Source organism: Phodopus roborovskii, unplaced genomic scaffold (genome assembly GCF_943737965.1).
Source record: "Phodopus roborovskii unplaced genomic scaffold, PHOROB, whole genome shotgun sequence".
Taxonomy (NCBI): Eukaryota; Metazoa; Chordata; class Mammalia; order Rodentia; family Cricetidae; genus Phodopus; species Phodopus roborovskii.
In genome coordinates this window covers 20,273,090-20,297,741 of record NW_026125295.1, presented here as the reverse complement: position 1 = coordinate 20,297,741, position 24,652 = coordinate 20,273,090, and the positions used below count along the sequence as shown (strand labels likewise).

The following is a 24,652-nucleotide window of genomic DNA, read 5'->3' as shown; positions in this document are numbered from 1 at the left end:
ACTATGGCCCTCAAAACTGGGCTGAGGATATTGCGTTTGGCTCAAGTCTCTGTCTTCTACTGTTGATCCCCGTCTGGGCTCGCCATCTCTCCTGTATTGTCTGGGATTTTTAACCCCACATTACTATTTCTTTTTACAGTTTCCTAGCAACCATTTCCTTAACTCTTGCTGGATGAAAACTTCTGACAGTTGCCTCTTTTTGCTTTTTAAGGGGAGTTTTTCTACATAGTTCAAGCTAGCTTGGTTACTCACAGTGTAGTTCAGGTTGGCCTCAAACTCATTATCTTCCTGCTTCAGCTCTAAGAGCATTAGATTGCATCACCGTCATGGGTAAGAATTATTTTTTATAAGATTCTGGATGTCATTTTGAAGAGCGATGACTTACAGGGGAGGAGGAAGAAGGGGGAAAAGACGGAGGGAGATAATGGTTCCAGGATCCCAAGAGCAAAGTGTACTTAATTGTGGCCAGAGTTTCCTATGGAGAGTTGAAGTATATAGTGAGTTATATAGTATATAGTGTGATGGCTAATCTTAGCTGTCAACTTGACATGCTTAAGAGGAAACCTCAGTTAAGAAATTGCTCCTACCAGATTGGCCTGTATGCATGTGGGCATTTTTATTTTGATTGCTATTTGATGGTCCAGCTCACGGTGGACAGTACCACCTTTGGATGTGACTTGTATAGGAAAGGTAACTGACCACAAGCCTGGAAGCAAGTCAGTAAGCATCCTTCCTCTATGGCCTCTGCTTCAGTTCCTTCCTCTAGTTTCCTGCCTTGACTTCCCTTGTGGTGGGTTGTAGTCTGTAAGATGAAAGAAAACCTTCCCTCCCCATAATGCTTTGGCTATCATAGTAATAGAAAGCAAACTAGGACATATAGTTTGGTAAGAATATTGAATATAAGTGGCTTTTCATAGTTTGGCACTAAGATATATTTCAGTGGTCCAAATTCCAGTGGTCCAAATCAAACTAGAAGGCACTATACATCTTTAGCTCTTTAAATAGAAGCAGAGTTCATCTGTAGGCATTTGACATTCAGACTTAGTTATCATTAAATGTTAGTCAGAGCCTGGCAGAAAAATCTTAAGAATATATGGATAATATCAATATTAGAAATAGTGCTTTTAGTGTTTCTTTTCTTTTGTGTTTCGTATTTTTAGTGTTTTACGTATAGATGAATTTCATACTCTCAGATGTTGCTGTCTTTAAGTGGATTGATGGAAGTTAATGTTAAAATAGTGACTTAACAAGTAAGGTCTAAGTAGCTGAGGTATTGAGGGTAATGAAAGGAGGGCTCAAGTTGAATACTCACAGATTGGCACTCAGAATGAGGTCAGAGTAGTTTGCTTGCTTCCTTTTGTGTATGTGTGTTTACCTGCCTTCCCCTGTGTGTGCAAGCCAGAGGTCAATCTTGGGTGTTGTTCCTCAGGAACTGTTCACCTTGGGTTTTTTTTTTTTTTTTGTTTTGTTTTGTTTTTTTGTTTTTTGTTTTTTGTTTTTGGAAGCAGGGTCTCTCACTGAGTAGGTATCTGGGCTCACTGATTTGGCTAGGCTGACTGGCCTAGGATCTTCCTGTCTTCATTTCCAAGGCACCGGGATTGTATGTACGTGATGTCCTGCTGTCACCACACCCAGACTTTGTGTGGGCATCGGGGATTAAGCTTAGTTACTCACACATGCATGACAAGCACTTTATCAACTAAGTTATCACCCAGTCTGTCTTTTCTTTCTCCTCCACTCCTCCTCTTCCTTCTTTTCTTTTTGTTAGTGGGGATTAAACTTGTGCATTCTGGGCAAGTGTCCTGCACTGAGTAGCATTCCCTGCTCTTTAAAAACATAAAAGAATTTCTTTCTAATGATAAACTACTCAGACTGGCCTAGAACTTACGATAGTGCTCAGTAGATCTTGAACTTGTAACCATTTCGCCTCAGTCTCTCAAGCAGATCCAGGTCTTCACCACCAAGCATAGCTTTGTTTGCTTCCTTTAAAAGAGGGAAACAAACAAACAAACAACCCCCCCTCAAATAAAAAACAAAAAGCAAACTGATAACAGTAATTGGTAGACTTTTAGAGTTTAAGTTGGCAGTGTTGACATGGTTCTGGGTAAAGATCACTTTCAGGATGAAACCACAGGAATGATAGACTAAAGGAGGGGCAGAGAGAGGGCGGTGGACGCCGTGGCTAAAACAACAGCTGTAAGAGTCTTGGAGTGGATGGAGAATAAAGATTTTGGGCACTGGGAATGGGAATCAGAGTGTAAAATGCCCTATATATTCCTTCAATGTCCTGAAGAGATACAAAGAATAAACATTCTCCCTCCCCCGGGGCAGCAGGGAAGGCAGAGTTCTTCACTGTGGTGCTGCGGAACTTAAGGCAGAGCAGAAAGGAACCCATGGAAGACTTTTATGGTATAAAAGGGAGGGAGTTTACAAATGGTTGAGAGCTGCAGAGGGCCAGCAGAGGGTTTTAAGAATAGGAGGGTGTGTCAGGGGGAGACTGGAGGGATGGTAGGGGCTGCCACTTAGAGAAGAGGCAAAGAACACCAAGGTAGGTAAAGGTAGGAGTCTGGGCTGCTGGCATAAGGGATGCAGAGAGAGGGCTGGGTAGTGCCTGAAGCTGGGTGCTGCCTACATTATGAGCTGCTCAGCAACAAGAGGCCTCTGCTCAGGGACATAGCTGTCGGTTGTTTAGTGTGCTTAACCATGAGCCAGCCTCAAATAAGGAAGCTAGAATCATTATACCTGAATTAAAGAGAAGAGAAATACACATGTCTCAGGCCTGTCACAAACTGCACCATTGGATCTGCTAACTGAAGACCAGGCTTTCAATTCACGAGTGTTTGAGGGTGTGTACATCATATCCGAGCCACAAGACTTGTGACTTGATAAAGCTTCTCCAAGAGTCTTTATTGTGATGGCAGTGGGCCTTCCTGACGCCTGCTGTGGATTGCCAAGATGAGTACATCTCACCAGATGCTGTGCTGGGTAGGAGGCTCAACACTGAAGCTTCGAACTTGGTCAAAGATGGGGAAAAGTATGAACTCATTCTGGAAAAACAAATTAAGTCAAATTAACTGTGACAGAGATCGTGCTGTGAGATGCAGCAATATCACTGCAATACTGAATCTTTGAGTGGCCCATCTAGCAGAAGTCAACTAGGGACACATGGCCTGAGGGCGAATGTTCAGGTTGGCTCAAGCCCCACTCTGGAGGAACTATGGTGCTGTCCCCAGGGTTAGGCACAATCCTGTATTGTGGGATGATGCTCTTCCTGGTTACTCCTTCTCTGATCTCCAAATTTCCTTGAGTCCTCGCCCATCTCACGTGGACCAATGGAACTTGGTATCTTCCTACACATGGAACTTGGTCTCTTCCTAAATGGTTACTCAGCAGTTAGCAACATATTGTAGATCACTGACTGCTGATGTCCCCCACCCCTTTTTTGGACTCACTAGCTCAGGTTATCCTTGAATTTGGCTGAAATTCTGGATAGCCATGTGCCAGCACGTCCACCTTCTTTTCTTGTTTCTTTAAAATGTATTTTATTATATACCTGTGTATCTCTCTGTAGTGTATCTCTCTGTATGTGAAAGTACTCCCAGAAGCCAGGAAGTTACATGTGGTTGTGAGCTGTCTGATATGGGTTCTAGGAATGGAACTAGGATCCTCAGGAAGAATAGCAAATGCTCTTAACCACTGAACCATCTATCTCTCCAGGACCTCCTGCCCCCATTTTTCAAAACAGTTGAGGTACTTCTCTGTTCCAGAACTTTACCTTCTCCCCATCTAACTTTTCAAAATATTTCCCTAAACAAAGTTGTTTTTCCCCCCACAAAGTGAGCTGAGTAGGTTTTCTTTCCCTTTTACTCTCAATTTTGTAATTTATATTTACGCACCAAAAACTCAGCAGTGCACATTTAACCCAGTTTAATGGTGAGTTAGTTGGCCTTTGCCTTTTCTAGCTTGGCAATGTCAGACACAGATTTAGGACCCAGGATGCTGTCTCCTGGGTGTAAATTGGTCTTAATAGCTTCCACCAGCTTAGTGCATCCTTGAATTCCTAGTCAACCTGTGTGGAGGCAACAGTGGTGCATGCCTTCCTGTGGACCAGCCGCCCCAGCCTGGCCTTTCCCTTGATGATGTAGTAGGGAACCCCCATCTTTGGCCCCCAGGGAAGGCCAGAAGACCACCGGCTCAATGGGGTCTACATCACCGGCAATCACCACCAGCTGAGCCTTCTTGTTCTCCACCAAGATGGTGACTGTATTGACCCCAGCTTTTTTCTCAGCATGGGCCAACAACCTTTGCTTCTCCTGCTTTGTCTCTGGCCTGTAATTGTTGGCAAGCTTAAGAAGCTCCGTAGCTGTTTGCTGGTCCAGGGCCCTGGTGAACTGATTAATGGCAGGAGGTACTTTGAGCCACTTATAGGGGATGGATGATCCTTTGTTGCTGAAGCCTAATGTAGCTGGGCCATTTGACGAAGCAGGTGAGATTTCTTTTGGGCTGGATGTCCTGCCCAAAGCTGATGTTCTTAGGCCTTTTCTCAAATAAAGGATTCACTTCCTGGTTTTTCACCATGGTGGGGGCCACCTTCAGCCCCTTGGCTTCTTTCCTTTGGCATCATGCTTAGCTGGAGGGGAGAGAACTCACTGGTTATGTTTTTTACAGGGTTCTCAACATCATGGCTTTGTGAGCAGATTCCTCTCACGACAAATTCCCAGACCACCCATATGCTTATTCTTGGAAAGGGAATCAGCTTCATTTGATCTGGTTCAGGTAGCAACAGGTCCTCTCTCCACTCTTTCTTGGAACAAGAGGTTCAACGTTCTCTTCCTCCTTTCTCATAGGAGGAAGGCAGAGACAGGCAGCTCTTTGTTTAGGACTCAAACACTCGGTTTTTCTTTTCACCTCATTAGAAGGAAGTATTTTTCCATTCACTTCGTCGTCTCCTTGGAATTTGCTAACTGTAGCTGAGTAGCTCAGTTTGCACACAAGGTTTGTTCATTCATTAATTAATAGCCTCCAGGCGGGATTGCCCTTATCAGGGCTTAATATCTAACCCAGCGCTGGCTAAACCAGACATGGTGCCAGATTTGCTGGTTGGGTCTCCTGTGATGGGAAAGGCTCTTGAGGGGAGTGGGAAGCCCTTTAATGAGAGCTCTTGTGAAGACTAAGGTTGTCTAAGAAGAGCAGCCTGGAACCTAAGCATCCTTATACAGACCCATTTCTTGAAGTATTGGAGTGAGACACATGACTCAGGACTCTGGAACATGGAAAATAGAGTTCTAAGAATTGCTTTCAATACAGTCATTTTACTTTCTTGTCAAGACCCAGAAATTACTGGTTACAGCCTTGTTTCTTCTTCTTGACTAAGGGTTATGACAGGCAGAATTTTGGCTCATGACTTTTACTCCCATAATTATATTATGCTAATGGGCAAAGGGGACTTTGCAAATGTAATTAAGGTTACTAATCAATTGACCTTAAAATGGATTCTCTGAGTGGGTCCCATGTAATTACTTTAGCCTGTAAAACAGAGTGTTTTCTAGCTGTGGAGGAAATCAGAGCATGAGCAGGGTGCATGCACTGCTGTGAGAACTGAGGCTGAGGGGATGTGTACAAGGATCGGAGAGAGACCACAATAGCAAGGAACTAGGAAGAGAATTCTATCTCAGAATCTCCAGGAGACACAGCCCAGTCAATAGTTTGGCGTGGGCCTTGCGAGACTGTGAGACTTCAGGTGAGCTACACTAAGGTGGGAAGGAAACATGTGCTGGCCTAGTCTGCATCGTTTGTGAGAGAGTGTGGCAATTATAGGACAGGGCTCCATGGATGTTCTCTTTTGGGACAGGGTTTACATGCAGTTCAAGCTGATTTGAACTAGCTGCATAGCCAAGGTTGACCTTGAACTTGTGATCCTCCTGCCTTTACCCCCCCCCCCCCCAAGTGCTAGGCTTACAGACAAGTGCCTCCTTGTCTGGATTTTTTTTTTTTCTGTGTGTGACTCAAAAACTGAGGGCTTCCTGCCAGTTAGGCAAGCCTTCTACCAACTGAGCTACATTCCAAGCCCTTGGTGGTTGCTTTCCTTCTTCCTTAAGAGGGGCTAACAGAGCTAGGGAGATGGCTTGGTACTTAATTGTGCAGGCTCCAGGACCTGACTGTAGAGTTTCCAAACTCCATCCATGTGGTATTCTGTGAGTGCCGGTGACCCCAGCACAGGGGTAGAGTGGAGGGGACAAAAGGGTTCTTGGGACTTTCTGACAAGCTGGTCTAGCTGAATTGGCGAGCTTCAGGGTTAGTGAGAGACCCTGTCTCAAACAAATAGACAGAGAAGTAATAGAGGAAGACAGCATCAATATCTGGTTTCTGTATACACCAAAAGAGGAGCTGAGCACCCAAGGGTCTTTATGATAACGTTTTGTGGGCATATTTGGTAACTCTAGTCATAGAGATGAGTGATACAGGCTCCTGTTTTATAGTCTATATCTGCCAGTAGTCACATTCGGCTTAAAATGAAAGTAAGTACACTGGAAAATTTTATTCTTTAGTTGTGTTAGCTGCTTTGCTTAATATCCTTATTGATATTGATATGATATGCTTAATATCCATATTGGCCAGTGGCTACTGAAGTGGGAGGCACAGGTATATAACATATGTCAGAAAGTTCTGCTGGCCTAGGATGATAGTGGTGACATCCGCTTGTAGCTGTTCTTTCCTCAACTCAGGCACTGAGAATTCCTTTCCTCTCTAGTAGAGTCACTACAAAGCAGAAAACATGCAAATTCTTCCAGCTCTAAAGAGACCTGCATGAACTTTTTTTTAGTGGAAATAAAAAATAAATTACTCCCATTCTACCATGTGAATCTTAAGGATTGAGTTCGGGTTGTCAGTGTTGATGGTCAACTTGCTAAGCCAACTCACTAGTTCTATGGAAAAGTTTACATCTCTGTTTTCTTCTTGTGTCACTTATGTTAGTATTCAGGCATCTGTCCTGCCCTGTCCTGTCCTTGGGGTTCTGACAGAATACACCCTCAGCTGCAGCCACTAAGAGTACCACGTGTGCACATCCACTATGTGCCCTTTTAAAAGGGCTTGGCCCACCTCCAATCCTTCTCTTGCTCTTTCTTTCTCTCCCTCTGTCTGTTACTCTCTCTCTCTCTCCTTCCCTCCTCCCTCCCCTCTCTCTTTTTCCCCTGATGCTCCTGTCCCCAGAGGCTGGTCTCCCCTCTGCCCTTTCCCTTTTATGATCCCTTTCCCTAATAAAAACCCCTCTGCTTGAACCCTGTTGTATGGCACCTTTTTCTCGAGAGCTACTTTTCTTAAATTACAATAACTTGTATAAATCATCTCTTGGAGATAGAGAGCTCTGCTCTTAGAGTAGAACATTTTGGGAAAAACAGTGACAGGGTATTAGGTCTTGTTTTTTTACTTAAATGGAAGAGTTACAACATGGTGAATGGCCAGTAAGTTCTCTGGACTGGACTATAGGGTTTCCCAAGGAAATCTGCTGTAGCAAGGCAAAGCTAGCTGCTAGAGCAGGTCAGTAAGGTTATCTCCTGGGGCAAAGAAAGCCAACAGACAGACTGTAGGGCTTGTCACATTATGTTGGTTTCTAAGCCAGCAAAGGGACACTAGCTTAAAAGAGGAAGAAGAGGCTTAATTCCCCCAGGAGACTTTAGCCTCTGGCCACAGAAAGAGACTTCTGTCTCAGGCTCCAACAATGGAAGTTGAAACTTAATTCTTCTTAGGTAAAGCAGACAGTGTCTGGGAGCTGTGGGTGAAAACTTGAAGGTGATTCAGCTGAAAAGTATGTACAGGCCCAGGGAAGGAGCCTAGCTTTGGGATCATGAGACAAATCCTGTATCCATTGCTGTCACTGAAATTTCAGCTCTGGGACCCACCCTTTTGTCATATGTGATGGAGATGAAATAAGACAGTCTCTAGTTGTTGAGGTTATGTTTTAAAGATGTATTTTGTGTTTAATTATGAGTGTGGGAGAAGGAAGAGAGAGAGAGAGAAAGAGAGAGAGAGAGAACCAAATATCTTGGGAGGCCAGAGGCTCTCTGGATCATCCTGGAGCTGGAGTTATAGGTGGTTATAGGTGAGCTAACCGAAATAGGTTCTTGGAACGAAACTTGGCAAATGCTGCTAGATGCTGAGCCATCTCTCTGGCCCAACTCTTGAGGTTATCATAGAGGCCCTTTACATATCCAGAAGGCGCTCAGTAAACACCCTATATCACCTTTCAAACATTTTCCCTTCTAGCCTTTACTCCAAATCATCCTCAGAACACCCGATTCTCTAGGTGTTCCCTAAGATTCCCACTACGACTTTTGGTCCAGTATGTTGCTGAAGAAAATAGAAGTGACTGCAGGGAATTCCTCCAAAGCTCCCTATCCGCCCACCCTCCCTCACTGGTGTACACACTGTGGTGGGTGAACCGTGAGGCTGCCTAAGCTCAGCCTCTGCTCTGCTCTGCTCCCTGCTCCTCGTCTATTCCAGAGCTCCACCCTTACAAAGACTCTCTTCTCTGCATCATTAATTTTCTCTGTGGAAGTGGCTGGTTTCCATTTCATCAAATACACTATGCCACTTCTTATACTTAAGGTATCCTTCCAGCCTCCTATTTTCCTTCAGCTACTGTCTCTTTCCTCACCTTCCTTTCTATCACTGGTGTTTTCTCATCTCCTCAACTTCAAAGTGCCCAGGGGTCAGACTTCAGTACCCTGTCCACACCCTTCTCCAGGGTATTTAGTTCCATGGCTTTAAGTTCCTTCTAGACATTTTTTCTCTGAACCATAGACACTCCTATGAGACATCCTACTGGTCACCCCCACCTGGATTTATACCAGGCATTAAACTTTTATATCAAAGTAGACTATTAATTTTCAGTTCTCTTAAGTATACCCCTCCCATATTTATATTTGGCCCTACCTCATGACTTTTCCAGAAGAGACATAAAAATACCTATCCACTCAAGATAAAGGACACTGACACACCATAGAAGTTATTTCATCCAAGTCCCCTTTGATAAGCTGAGTTTGTTGGGGTTACTTGTAGGGAGATAGATGACAAAAGGAAGGTTTATTACCCGAGAGTCCCCTATGAAACCTATAGGCAGTTACACCACTGATGAGTCCCACCCTTGGCAATAAGACAATGAAAGATGTACCACTGAAGAGTCCTTGTAGCTTATGAGCAGCCACACTATTGAAGTGTCTTACACTAGTACTAAATTGTTTACTTCTTAATAACTGTGTGGCTTAAAGGATCTTGTGAGCATCTCCCAAAGGCTCGTGAGCCTGCCCCTCCCTCCAGGAAGGAAGATAAATAGGCCTAATAGTACGAGGATGATCATAGATGTTCTGAGTCAAGACCATAGAAGTTATGTTCAACCACATGATCAAAAAACACAGTTCTACTCTTCGGTTTACTCATGTTGAAAATCTTTAAGGGTCTGGAGAGATGGTTCAGCCATTAAGAACAGGTGCTGCTTTTGCTGGGAACCTGAGTTCAGTTCTCAGCACCCATGCTGGGTGTCTCACAACCCCCTGGAACCCCAACTCGAAGAGATCTAATATTCTCTGAACTCTGAGGGTATTTGCCCTTACAATGCACTTATCTGCCCCATGCACACTTCATTAAAAATAATAACAAATAAAACAATTTAAAAATATTGTTTCCATCTGAAGCTCTCTAATGTTTCTCTCATCTGGCCAATGAGAAAGCAAAGGGAGAAAGAGGCCTGAAATACTCTTCTAGTCAAAGGAAAATCATGTGACATGAGAACATAGTCTCTTGTAGTGAGCAGAATTAATACATGAACTACATGTTCTACCACTTAATTCAACAAATATGCATATGCCATGTTGTAGTAATCCAAAGTAGTAATAAGCAAAACATGGTAAAAGTGTCACTGAGCTTCAATTCTACTAGGGCAAAATGGAAAACTTGCCAGATGGTTAAATATAAATAATGAAGACATCATGACCTTCAGAAACAGGGCCTAGAGACCCCTGGGAAGGAACTGACCTGAACAAACCCTTCCTGAGAACTAGCTTTCATGGTACCAGAAGATGCCATGCAAGCTTCCAAAGTGTGTATATGGGTAACTAACAGTTCTTCTGAAACGTGATGTCTATGAACCACATCAACAACTAGCATGACATTTATAATCCTATGATTGCAATAATGGCACACATATCTTGGTGGTAACCAACAGCTCTTTGATTGAACTTAAGACCTGCTCAACAAGAGGGAGACCATGTTTGGTACTGGAAACTTAGCTAACTACTCAGTGCTAGTGAAGTCCTGGTTTTTGAAGGAGAATCTACAGACACTAATTTACTAAACTAGTATAATCTGTAAGAAAATCTATAAACATTTGCCCTTACACATAAGTGCAGTCTTCACCTCTCATAAGGGAAACTCCTCTTTGCAATAGATGGAGACATTACAGGAAAACACAACCAACTAAAATGCAAAGTTGTAGAGCCCAGTCCCTGTTGATATATCTACAGAACACCCCACCCCCACTTAAGATTCAGGGAACACTATCAAAGAGGGAACAGGAAGGTAAGAGTCAGAGAATCAGAGAGTTTGCTAGGAGAATGTGTCTCTTAGTAACATCAGGAACTACATTCAAAAAATGGGGGTGAACATTATGGAGTTATGCTTCACAATTAACTCAATGAGTCACTGGAATGTTATTTATTGAGGGATACCTGGATCCATCAAGCCTATGTTTAACTTTTCTATCTTGTTTCTAATTTTATTATATACAGGGTTTGAAAAATGTGTCCATTCCTTTCTACTTTCTTCTGTGCCTTTTCTATACATAGCACAAAAATTAACAGAACAGATAATTGCAGCAGTAGAAATGCTTTGGACAATCAGGTAATGGCTTATTTTTAAGGCTGGGTTAACAATTTCCATTTTCAAAATGAGTTCAAATTGACTGAGTGATTTTAAATTAGCTCTTTAGTTTTTACCCTAAGCCACCGATAATGCCACTATTAATTTCAATTATTTAGAGGCTACATTAGTACATGTGAAACAAGAAGAACGATAAAGACAGAAAGGAATAAATTACTTGCTGCAGGACAGAATGACATTTTGACTGACACAGAGGCTTTTTTTCCCTTTCACACACTTTGTGCTTTGACATTTCACTGGGCACAAACATTTCACAAATTCTTGACCTAATCTGATGTACTGTTGTTTAGCGATTGCTGACATGACATGTTTTAACCCCAAGTTTGCTAGATTCCAAATTTTACCTTTCCTTCCTTGTTCATCAAGGCTGGATGACCTCCAAAAGCCAGTCCAAGCAAAGGCCCATGAGCCAGGGAGGTTAAGTGCAATTGCTGTTGGCCCAGGATGGAGAAGGAGCAGCTTGAAATTGGAGTTGGGGGTAGGGCAATTGAAGGGTTGTTTTTTTTCTTTTAAGATATTGTGGAATGAAGACAGATCTGTGGGGAACCCTGACATCATGAAAGAGACAATAGCCCCAAGTATGAAATATGGAGGAACAAATCTAACAAGAACTAAATAGAGCTTCTACTGTTGTACAAATAGTAAACGGGGCTGGGGAAGATGCAGAGGTTAAGCACACTTGCTGCTCTTGAAGAAGTCCCAGGTTTGTTTCCAGCATCACACTGTGAGTCGCAACTACCAGTAACCCCAGTCCCGGGGATCTGTCGCCTTCCTCTGGCCTCAGCAGCACCGGGCATGCAAGGCACATAGTGTACATACATATACAAGCCCACTCATACATATAAGATAAATAAGTCTTTAAAAATAGTAATTTAGGGACAGAAAAGATTTTAAATAACAGAAAAATGCATCATCTTCCTTAAAAGGCAGACTGCATTATATAAAGATGTCACTTCTTAAATTACTATGTATAACTTTGTCTCCAGGTCTCTTCCTGGTGGCATGGAAGGAGTCACATTTCTATTAATATGCAACCTTTGCTAGTTTATTCATTTCTGACAACTACTCCCCTGGTATTTATTCAAGAATAAACCAACTAACATTGCTCTTCTCTGATATTAAAAACAATGTGTATGTTTGTATGAGTCTCTCTGTTTCTCTCTCTCTCTGTGTGTGTGTTTGTGTGTGTGTGAGAGAGAGTATGCATGTTTGCATGTACGTGTATTAAGGCCAGAGGACTTGAGAAATGCTGTCCACCTTCGTTGACACAAAGTCTGTCATAGACTCGTCAATGGGTAAGACTGGTTGGCCATCAAACCTCAGGGACCCTTTTGTCTCCATCTCCCCAGCATTGGGATTACAAGAATATACTGTGGGGCCCCACACCTTTAATCTCAGCACCGAAGAGGCAGAGGCAGGGGGATCTCTGTGAGTTTGAGGCCCGCCTGGTCTACAGAGCGAGTTCCAGGACAGCTGGGACTACACAGAGAGACCCTGTCTAGAAAAACAAAAATAAGAAGAAAAGTGTTGCCATGCCTGCCGTTCTTCCTGAGTTCTAGAATCAAGCTCAGGTCCTCGTGCTTGCAAAAGCAAGAGTTTTAACAACAGCGCCGTCTTCCCAGCCTTTTCTTTTTTCTTTCCTCTTCCTCCTTCATCTTTGAAACAGTGGCACAAGTAGTTCATGCTGTCTTCAAGCTCATTCTGTAGCTTAAGGCTTTTCTTGAACTCTTGATCCTCCTTCCCTTTCCCACATTTCTGCGCTGCTGCGCTGGGATTATAGGTGTATGCCACCACCCCTGACCTCTGACCCGATTTTTATGGACTAGCAGTTCGAAATGCTTTTGGTGGCAAGTATCAACCAACTCCACCCATAGTGTTTAAATAGTAAGGCCAACTGATCATCTTACAGCCTTAGTCCAGAGGGAGGTGGTTCCAGGTGTGACACTTTGATTCACTCAACACAATCACCAAGGACTTCAGCTCCTTCTCTTTCCACTCAGCCGTGGCATCAGAGGCGCCAATCACCCGGGGAAAATTGCCTTTTGCCCTTGGGCTATCACCTAGATTCAAGTCCAAAGAACCATGACTCCAACCACAACATCCACACCTAACCGTGTTCTAGGTAGGAAAGTGGGTCGGGGACAAAAGTGCTTTCTTCTCACAGGGCTGCCTTTATCCAGCAAAACCTTTTTATCCCTCTTGACGTACTTCCTGTCCTCTTCCTCCTTGTGCTTCTTACTCACCAAAGCTTGATCATGTTTCCCACCTCTAGACTAATTACTCGTCCAGAGAGCTTCTGCCGCTGCAACAGCTCTGTCCAAACATGATGCATCCATGGGTTCTGCGAGTGTGGCTATCAGAATTAAACTATGGTTTTCCTTAGCTATGAGGAAAGGGACCTGGCAGTTGGAGAGGCAACCAACAGCATCTGCACAAAGATTATAGAAAAGTATGGGCGCTAGAGAGAAGCCCTACACAAAACCATGGCTGTGGTGGCTCTCCTTTGACCTGCAAGGCACAGGCTTCCTCTGGCGTAGTTGCTGTGGGCAAAAATACCCTGTCAAAAGCAACTGAAGGGAGGAAGGGTTTCTTTTGGTTCATAGTGCAAGACGGCCAGGGTTGTTGGAGGATGAAGTCCCCATACAACACAGGCTGGTGATGTATTATTTTTGGATATCATTATCATCATCCTCACTTTGCCAGTAGGGCAATTGGGAAGGTAGTTTGCCCAAGATTAAGTGAGATGTTCTAGAATTCTAATCCAAAGCTAGAATCTGCATACCTTTTTCTGTTTTACTCAATAAACAATCAGAGCCTAAATAAGAAAGGTTACCCTTTCAAATGAATTAGAAAGGATCATAGGAAAGGAACATTAAAAATAATGTTTTGAAAGATGTGGAACAGTGGTTTTCAACCTGTGAGTCATTCTGCCTTTGGGGTGGAATGACCCTTTTACAGGAGTCACCTAAGATCATCAGAAAGCAGATATTTATATTACAATTCATAACAGTAGCAAAATTATAGTTATGAAATAACAACAAAAATAATTTTATGTTGGGGGGGGGTCACCACAACCTGAGGAACTGTATTAAAGGGTCACAGAAGCAGGAAGGTTGAGAACCACTATTGTGGAGGGAGTGAAGGATATAAATTAAGGAGGAGAAAGCAAAATGAAAGCTATCTACAATGCAATTGCGCCTAGGGTAGCAGTTCTCAACCTGTGGGTCTCCACCACTTTGGAGGTTGAGTATCATATATCCTGCATATCAAATATTTACATTATGATTCATAACAGTAACAAAATTACAGTTACCACGTAACAATGAAATAATTTTATGTTGTGGTCACCACAGCATGAAGAGCTGTATTAAAAGGTCTCAGCATTAGGAAGGTTGAGAACCACTGGTCTAGGGTCACTGGGAATGGGCAGGCTGGCTGGATTGACTACCAGTGTATATTTCTCAGAACCTGGGCTGAATTCTTGGTCATACATAGCCAGGGCAGTATGTGGCAGGAAGTGCCCAGATCTTTTCCCCTGGATCTATGAACAATCCAAACACAGCCTCCATCAGACTGCAATTCCCCCCTTTCCAAAGGAACCATGGATAGGCTCTTCCTCCAGATTTTCACATTCCTGCTACATTGAATTCTCACACAATGACTGTGCACTCCCAGAGCCATGGTTAAATACGTAGCCATAGCAATGGAATCTGTTAGTTCTCTGCAAGAACCCCAAAGCACAATTTTCTTCTGATTGAATCTCCCTAAATCCCACTGTTAAATAATCCATGTTAATTTTCTTAGATCAACATAGCAAAAGATTGTACAACTGCACCCACAGTCATCCAGAGAATGACATTTTTATAGGTTCTCCATGTTCAAAGAGAAGTGGCCATTGTGTATTGGCAAAGATAAAAACAAACAGTTCTGCTCACTACATATAATTTCTGTCGGTATTATTCACATGACTGAACAGTGAGTCCCATAATAGAACAGTTTCAGTTAGAACTAACATTGCTCAATTTACGGCCACCAAATCACTTACTCAACACAGTTATAACTGCTAATAATTCAAACTGATTAAACTTTAAGATATAAAATTTCAGCTTATTAAATGCTTCTGAGCAGAGTGAAATTTAGCAAAGCCTATTTGTAAGCCTAGATCAGATAGCACATGGAAACAGGCTTACATTGTTTGCAGAGAAATTCTTAACACACGTAATATGTTAATAAAACACCAGACTATCATATCGATCAATAGACAACCAAAGACTGTCACAATCTTTTTTATAAGTAAAAATGACAGAAATAAGATTTTATATTTTCCTTTTTAATAATACCTAAGGATATTTGTTTTAAAATGGTCACTTTCTTTCCCTAGTTTCATTTATTCTACCATTTTGCAGAAACTCTAGACAATTGTTTTAAGGTCTGTAAAAGCAATAATTTTTCTGAAAATTTAAAATTTAGAAATATTCTGATATCCATTTTCTAAACAAGCCAAAGAAACAGACAAAACTAATCACAAGACACTGGTATGAACATATTTAAAGAGAGTGTGTGGGTAGAAAAATACATTCTTGCCTCAGATGGTTCTTAAACACTTATTGATTCATATTTATATAGGAGACAGCAGATACCATGGCAGTCCCTGGTACAAAGTAGATACTTAGAAAAATGTTTGTTAAATGGTTAACGTCCTTTGCCAAATACGACCCACTCTAAAAATTATAGCATTTTAAACATTAAGAAAGTCTTTTCAAATGCTGTGTAGAGTGTGTTTGTGGGAAGGGGTGGGGCACAAAGTCATTTCACATCTGTTTTATTTGTTGCACTCTGTGGCAATTTTAATTCTCTTTTTTCTCACACTCCTCAACGTCTGCACCTGGGAATTTAAAACTCAAGTGTTATTGAAGGGTCCCATCCTTCTCCTAGGGAAGCCATAGTTTTCACTTCTCATTTTTAGAAAGAAAGTCTGTTGGATTAGATGCACACATATATTTTACTGCTTTTTCCCAAGACTTTTTAAAGAAAAATCGTTTCCTTATTCACCCTTAGACTTGAAAGACCAAATTATGCTTTCAACATTAAGTTTACTTTACTGTTTCTTAACAGTGTTGCTGGGTCATAACATCTTGGTTTCCAACAATCTCTCTCAAATCCATATAATTTTGATTCATGCATCCCTCCAATAAGCAATTGCATGCTTATGCTATTAGACTTGAAAAGTACTCTTTTTTTAAAAAACCAGCTGCATTAGCCTAATAAGCATTTTTATTTGAGAACATAGAAGGTATCATTTTACAGGCAGTGTCCTTAGGGATGATCAGAGATCCCTGATGGGCCTTTTAGGTGGCTGGGGTAAGGATGGGATACAATGAGTAGGGCCCGGTATATTGAGAAGTCAGTCATTGATTAAAGTACAATTTATTCAAAAGTGTGTGTGTGTGTGTGTGTGTGTGTGTGTGTGTGTGTGTGTGTGTCCGTCCGTCCATCCGACCGTCCTCACCAGAGGACTTATATTAAAGAATACTTGGTGTCAGCCTCCTGGCTTTTCTGCATTCCTGTCTTCCTCACTAGAGATCATTAGAGTAAATGCTAGAAAATGCAAGTGAATGCAATGGATTGTTTCCCTAGTGCATCCGTTTTGCTGCCTTGTCCTTTCTCAAATGTGCCATTTTTATGTGGGCATTCATCTTCCCATCTCTTGCCCACAGCCTAGGCCTCCAAGGGACCTACAACCTCTGAATTCCAGAGCTGAGCCTGATGCTCTCATGGATTGTGTGATGGACAGTCACATGACCCAATGAAATGTGAAGGGAGTGTGACTGCGCCTTCTCAATGGGAGGGACTTAAATTTAAAAGAGCTGGCAGGAGCTGACTTTGTTCTCTTCAGCTGCAGGCACACACAGGTGTGGACATCCTAGCATGTTGCTTCCAGCTTAGGGAAGAAACCAAGGAGCAGAGACAAGCGAGCAGTGCTGGTGAGCAGAGTAGGTGATTACATCCTAACCAGTTTAAAAGTCCAGAGAACGCAGTGACTCCCCAGCCGAGCGTAGCTAGGAGAGGAGAAGGATCTTCTCCCGTGGGCCGTAGGGTGACCTGCATCCGCCATCAGCACTCTACACTAAGCCACTTTCCTGGCTCTTGGCCAGCTGCTCTCAGCCCTGGCAGGAGTCAGCAAGGTTGTCCCCACCCAGTGAGGCAGAGGTGAGTCACTGAGGTTGGTGACCAACTCCCTTCTGGAGAACTGATACAGGGGACAGGGGTGTGTTGCTTGCAGGAACAAGCAGGCAAGCAAGATGTGGCTAGTGCCCACCAGGATATATCAGGGTTGTTGATCCTTGTTCACTCTACAGATTTGCATATGGAAGAGAGAAAGGGGGAGAGAGAGACAGAGAAAGAGAGAGAGAGGGAGGGAGGGAGGGAGGCCCAGATCAAAGACAAAGGAGGTTAAGAGAAGAGGGGGCAAGGGGCCACCAACATGCCACACTCCGTTTTCAACGCTGCCATTTGTAAAGTGCGAAAATGGAAGCATGGGCTCCACCCGCTGTTAGGTAGCAAGCTTCTGATTTCTAGATCACCATACCAGCACTTCTGGCAGCGATTTACCTGAGCTTTGCAGTCAATCTGGGAAGACCAGTTTGACAGGAAAGCGCCTACCTAATTGAGAGATTCCAGCCCAAAATGTGAAGAGGTAGGGAGAAATGGACTTAACAAAACAAGGAAGGCAGGTCTCCAGGAGGGCTTGAGAGAAATGTGGCTTAGGGGACTTCCCGGTGGGAGCCTGCAGGAACTGGGTTAGAAAGAGTGCTCTCTCTACACTGTGGTGCAGAATTTGGGAGCAGACACTTACTTAACAGGGAGGAAAACAGTCCCACAGACATGGAGTTTGAAGTGAATTAATGGCTGGTTGGGGCCTGAGACCACATGAGAAGCATCAGTAAGGCTGAAGTTCAGAACAAGCTGGAGCTTGTGGGACACAAAAGGCTAAAGACAAGCAAAAGGGAGGGTTTTTTTTTTTTTTTTCTTCTTCTGTCTATATTTGGAACAAGGGGAGCTGGAAGGTGTGGGCCTGAAGTGTGGGAAAGTTGGTGCGATATTTGCAAATGATAAGCACTGTCCTTGTATTGCTCTCCCACCAACAATGCTTTTCAGACTTCATAGATTCCCAACGCACAGAAGAAGAGGCTCTGAGTACTTATCTGCCTGGGATGTGCTTGCTGAACAATCGTTAATTGATTTGATGCAAAGCAAACAGCCCCACAGAATAGCTAGGAGATAGAAAGACCTTTATACATAGGGATTTGAGCCCTTATTTTAGGAAGACCTCCCTCCCCCACTCTTCTTCTCACATGTGTCTGCATACACATGTGCCAAGGTGCACATGTGAAGGTCAGAGGGCATTTTGCAGCCGTCTTCCTCCTCCTTGTGGTCCTGGGATTTGAACTTAGGTTATAAGGCTCGGTGTCAAGCACCTCTATCAGCTGTCCTGTATTTCACTGACCTAGCAGATTCCTCCTTGTGGACTATTATCTCCCAGCACTCCCGGAGTGTTTTGGTAAGCCTAAGGGGCTGACCTTGCCCATGCTAGCCCCAAAGTCTCTGATGCTAGGGTATAGAGAAAGTGCATACCAGAGTCAAATGGAAGATTGCAGAATAAGGTCGGTAGCCATACTGATTTCCCATTCTGGGAGGTAGATGGTGGGACAGCAGAGACAGAAGGGCAATGGGAGATCTGTTCTGGGGTGCAGGGAGGGAGCCAGACCACTCTCTAGCTGACAGCTGTTCTCCTCAGGTGATGCTATCATTAATCCCTTAAAATAGCAGTTTGCTCCTGAGACATTTTGGGTTGCTAGTAAAACAGGCTTTTCATTTGTTTGTTTGTTTTTCAACACCTAGTCAGAACATGAAATTTAGGAAAATATTTTGGAAAGCATAAATAATAATAATAATAATAAAAAGTCAACTTTGACCCAATCTCTTAGAAACAGCCTGTTTACTATAGGTTTGGAACAGACTGTTTATTAAAAATTTAGTCTATGGAAAGGAGCTTCAGGAATAAAACAACTGCTTATAATTTTGCCACGCTTGAGATTTGGGTGGTTTTTCCTTCCAGTTTTTCTTCTGTGCACCTCATACACATGCTCTTAAACACAGCCACATTTGTAATATGATGTGAATCCCACTGGAAATGTATTCATGTTCCATTCTTTATACTCCATATTATATCCCGGACATTTCCCCATCATTAAATGCCATTTGAAGGAATGTTGTAATTGACTCTCCACTCTGTTAGTCTGTCACATTTAGCCATGACCTCTCTGTTGGAATCTGGCTTGTTTCCAGCTTTTTGCCACTTGAAAATATTGCCTTGTAGATATCCTTGTACGAGAAATCTCCACTTAGGCTAGGTTTCTAAAGATTATGAGGTTAAGGAAACATGCATTTTTAAGGCTTTTGATTCATATTGCTGGGTCTACCCCATACCGCCAGTGGGCACCTGAGTGGCTATTTCTTGTCAACAACTATAATGATTTTCAGTTTCTCTTTGATACTTCAAGACCTCTTCCGTGACTTGTGCATCACACCATCACACCATCGCCATCTTGCACAGCTTGTATCCTTCCTCCCTGGCTCTCTCTGTCACCCCCATCCTCAGACTACCAGGGTTATTTGAAATAATGTCTCTATATTTCTCTATAGTATTTTAATGCCTCATGGCTGATCTTATGCTTTTGCTTTGAGGGACTTTTAAAAGTTTGTTTCTCATAGATGTGGACCGAGTACCTGGCAAAAAACAGCTTCAAGTGTACAGTTGGCCATGGCTGAGAAGGCATGGCAGCAGCCATGGAAGCTGGCCAAGAAGCAGAGAGCAGACAGGAAGTGGAGTGGAGCTAGGCTCCCCAAGCCCCAGGCCTGCCCTGAGTGACCTGAGGCCCAGTGAGGCCTCTACTTCCTAAAGGTTCCACAGCTTCCCAAAACTACCTTCCAGCTGGGACTACGTAGGACCATTTCATTTCACATTCAAACCACAACAGGGGATAAGATTCTCCTCCACTTCAGTGGGTGTGGGGGATGGGTAGGTGTGTGTGGGATGTGGGGGTGACTCCTATTTGTCCCTTGGACTTGGTCCAGACCTTGTCCCTTCTTCAAAGCTTGCTCTGATACCCCAGGTTGCTCCAGAGCCTCTCTTATCTGCTGTTACTTGCATAGTCCTTCCCGGTCAAGGACTTACCACACTATACTGTGCTGGAAGCTGTCTCCTCAAGTGTGGGCTCCTGGAAGGTAGGGATGTCCTTCTTCCCACATTACCCTCAGTGTCCAAACAGCATTTGTTGGTTATGGATTCTCAACAGATGCCACATAGATGTTTATTTAATTTCTAAAGACGTGTGTGTGTGTGTGTGTGTGTGTGTGTGTGCGCACACGCGTGAGTGAGCATGTGCACTCACTCACCTGTGTGTGGATGTTAATGCGAGTCTCGTGTGGAGGTCAGAATCAGTTCTCTTCCTCTACCATATGGGTTCAAACACCGGTTGCCAAGCCTGGCAGCAAGTGCCTTTACCCACGGAGCCATCCCGCGGGCCCTAAATATTTATTTTAAAAAATTTCTAATTTTTTTCCCCCAAGTCTATCCTACCTTCCCTAATATTTACTGGATTTTTTTCTGGTTATGTAAATGTTTTGAATAAAATCCAGAATTCGGGGCACAAAAACCAACCCCGCTAAACAAACAAACGAAAGCAAAGAAGGGAAGGAGGTGGAACAAGGGAAAGAGAGAAGACAAGCAGATGAAAGTGTAACCAATGCACTTGCTCTGCACTCCTGTGTGGCTTTGCAGCTCACAGGCTTCATCTGTGCACTCCATCTCATTGCAGAGACTCAGCCCCCTCCTGGAGAGGGCAGATGCTCACACCATATGCAGAGACAGCACCCTTGCCATGGTTGGCATATAGTTATTAGTGTTCACCGATGGGTCGCCACTGCCCGGCACTGTGCTCAGTACACTCTAGGTAGTCAGTAAATATTTATGAACTTAGAAGACAAAGCATCTCATTAGCCCCATCTTGCAGGACAGGAAATGAAGCTTAGAGAGGTTACATTTCAATCTGGGGAGCTGGATTCCAAAGTTGATGCCTCCCTCTCCCCACTGCATGTGAGCCAATGTAGTGGACTTTTCTCCCTCACGAGAAAAAATCTAAAAGTGGAAGAACAATGGAGAGGGGAGTAATAGAGAGAGAGGGGAGAGGGCCGACGGAAGAGGAAGTAGGTCTTAGCGATGGAGAGAGCACAGAGAAGCAGTCTGAAGTTGACATCGTGGTGAAGAGAAGATAAATAGGCACTGCATCCACTTAGGATGTGGTACTTTACCAACTCACTACGCTTAGTAAATCAGGCTTCTTTACGAACTGCTGATATATGCAACCGAGCACTAGAATTCAATAGGTTTCCACCCAGTGTAGTCTTCTATCTTCTTAGGTGAATGAATGCCTGTGTTGCTATAGGTTTGGACATATTGAGTGGCATTGGGAGGATCAGTTTCCCAGATAATCCATGGGAAGGATTGGGCTGGTTCCTCTTGGCTCCATACAGCACAAGATGGGCGAATGGGGTGGGGTGGAGCTCTGTAGACAGGGAGATGTGCCTTCTGGAACATATGTGCCTATGGTAGCTTTTCTGAACTGTTGGGAGGCAGCAGAGAGTAGAGGTTAAGTATAGACTGGGAGCTGGGCCCTGGTAGTACAAGCTTATAATCTCAGCTGCTTGGGAGGCGGAGGCAGAAAGAGGGTAAATTAGATATATTAGGTACTAGACTTTAGTATTCCAGCTTAGGACAACTCTATTGTAAACTCTGTTATGCCTTCACCCTAGGACTAGATATGTAGGTCATTTTGTTCTCGATTTTCCTTTTCTTAGAGCACAATTGTTATTCACTGTTTTGTATATAGTTTTGTATCAAGCCTAAAACTTTTCTTTAGACTAAAAGGGGAATTGTAGTGGGATATTCACTTTGTCTCCCTCTGTGGCACTGACCACGCCCATTGGGGGGGTGGAGCCAGGGGCGGAAGTGACCTGTGGAAGGAGGTCTGAGGAGCAGCTGGGGAAAGCTCTCTTGCTGGCAGGACTTGGAGAGGAGAGCATCCGGTGGTGGAACTTGCTGGTGTTCATCTGTCTAGGTTGTAAGTTATTTCTCCCTGAATAAACATCTATTCGGCCTATTTGTTTATCCTGATCCTTATTAAACCACAATATCGGACAGTGTGGACAACTTAGTAAGACTCTGTGTAAATAATATATTTTTAAATGTAAAGTAAAAGGGGAGCTGAGGTTGTAGGTCAGTGATAAAGTGATTGCCTAGTATGTGTGAGGTCCTCAGTTTAATCCTGTGCATGTACACACAAACTCATGCACGCACGCGCGCGCGCACACACACACACACACACACACACACATACACACACACACAGAGTACAAGTTGTTAAGGTGACTGCCTTGCCTGGAATCCTGTCAGTCATTTCCTGTAGGGGCTTGGGGAAGTTATTTAATCTGTCTGTGGTCTTGTTTCCTCATTTAAGTGGGATGAGGAAAAGCAACCCCCTTACCGGAATGTGTGCAGCTGTAGGGCCCACTAAGGCACGTGAAAGCTCCCAGAATGGAGTCCAGCAAGGAGACTGTTAAATAACCTTTGAGCTCCAGGCACTGAAGGTCATATCTGTAGTTTTATCTCTTAAGCAATGGGCATGGAGTCATTACCCCTACCCTAAAATTCCCTCAGGATGTTGTACTGGGCATTGTTCTTTGGAGAAACAGAACCAACAGAATGAATATAAAGGGATTTTACTGGACTGGCTTACACAACAGAAGTAGGGTAATCCAACAGTGGCCATCTGCATGCTGGAACAGACAGGGCCAGGTTCTCTCTCAAGGAAGCAGGGTGCCTTAGCAGCCGCAGTCCAGCACTGGAAGCCTGGGAGTTCTCTGGAAAGTCACTTGTATGGAGTCTGCTTTGAAAGCATGAAGAAACTGGAGTCTGCTGGTGGATGGTATCAGTAACAGATGCAGCCAGGAGTGTAATCCCTTCCTACTTGTTTTTCTATCAGGGCAGCCTGTAGGCAGATTTTCCTTTGGGCCACTGGCTCACAAAAAGTGACATGGAGACTTATCATTAATTATGAAACCTCAGCCTATAGCTTAGGCGCGTCCCACTAATTCTTATAATTTAAATTAACCCAGTTCTATTCATCTGTGTGTTGCCAGGTGCTTTGTGGTTTTTTCCTTCTCCTCCTGCATGTCTTGCTTCTTCTTCATCCTGCTGATGACTCCCCTTTTTTCTTCCCCGAGACCTTTCTGAGGACACCTAACCTCTTCCTGTCTGTTGGCCATTCAACTCTTTATTAAACCAGTCATAGGGACACATCTTTACACAGTGTAAAGGAATATTCTGCAACCGTAATATTTACTCAATATTTAGGATATTCCCCTACCCCCCTTTTTTCTTTGCTGCTTGTCAGTCCTCTCTGGAAATCCCCTGCAGACACACAGGTGCATTTCACCTGTCTGAGACATCTAATCCAGTCAAATTGACAATCAAGCCAACTGTTGTAGATGTTTAGACTCTGGAAAGTGTGGCACAGTCTAGGTCATACCTCAGTTTGTCCTGCTCTTGGTTTGAGCCTTTGAGAAAGCAAGTGGCTTCTTTAGGATCCACTGAGAGCAGACTCTTTAGGATACCACCCCCATCTCAGCCAGGCTGCAGTGGCCCTCTGATATTCTCTCCCTTCACCATGCACTGATATCAATTTTAATGTGGAAATGGGCAGAGGGTGGGAGTTTGAACTTCTATGAGCATCCCAAAAGCTAGGTCCTTGAAAAGTTGATGATCAGGGTTCAGTAGAGTTGGCATTTGTGCTCTCTTTCTCTCTGAATGCTTTTAGTCCAGCCAGGTATTCCACAGTCTATTGGGATTTATGGCATTTGCTGGGGCACAGAGATGCCTCTATTCCAGATGACTTGGCTCAGCAGAAACTTAATTGGTGCCTTTTTCAGTGTCGGGGACACATGGTCCTCTGCAATTCCTCTCTTATGCTAGCTCCCCACTGTGTGCCTGATATGATCTGGGTCCTTTCTCAGGATTTTCTGGGCCTCACTCCACTGCCCACTGACCTACTGTACCCCCCAGTCCATCCCAGAACATCAAGCTTTAGCCACAGGAAGCCAAATGTTTCCTGATAATTTCTACACATGCATTTTTCCCTATAGTCTGTGCTCATCCTGTTTGCTCATTACCTTCCCACCTGACTAAGACATCTTAATTAAGACTCAGTTCAGTCTCCACAAGCATTTGAAAACTTAGTATGACCTACTTATGCGTAGTCAGATTCTCTAAAATTTCCCATACTGCACCAACCAAATATCGATTCTATATGTATTCTGTTCTAATTTACATACTGTCGTTTCCTCACTAGATTATACCTTCCTGACAATAGAAGATGTATCTTATCTACATTTACTGATATATACTAGACTCCTGCAGTATCTGTTGAATTAATTGCTAACAACTATATAAAAACCAGTAAGACTGTGAGAAATTTATGAAACACCATCAGGAAGACAGGACCAGAAAACAAAAACAAGCATATTTTATGGAAGTCACAATGAGTGTAGTTAATGAAACTGGCAACCTAATGGATGATCTAAACATTGAATTAGTCTG

At 43.4% G+C, this 24,652-nt stretch overlaps 1 pseudogene; it reads right to left on the bottom strand.

Annotated features, from left to right (window-relative positions):
* Positions 1–3,938: 3,938 nt before the first annotated feature.
* LOC127234215 (60S ribosomal protein L7a-like) overlaps positions 3,939–24,652 on the bottom strand; it is a 114,472-nt pseudogene continuing 93,758 nt past the window's right edge.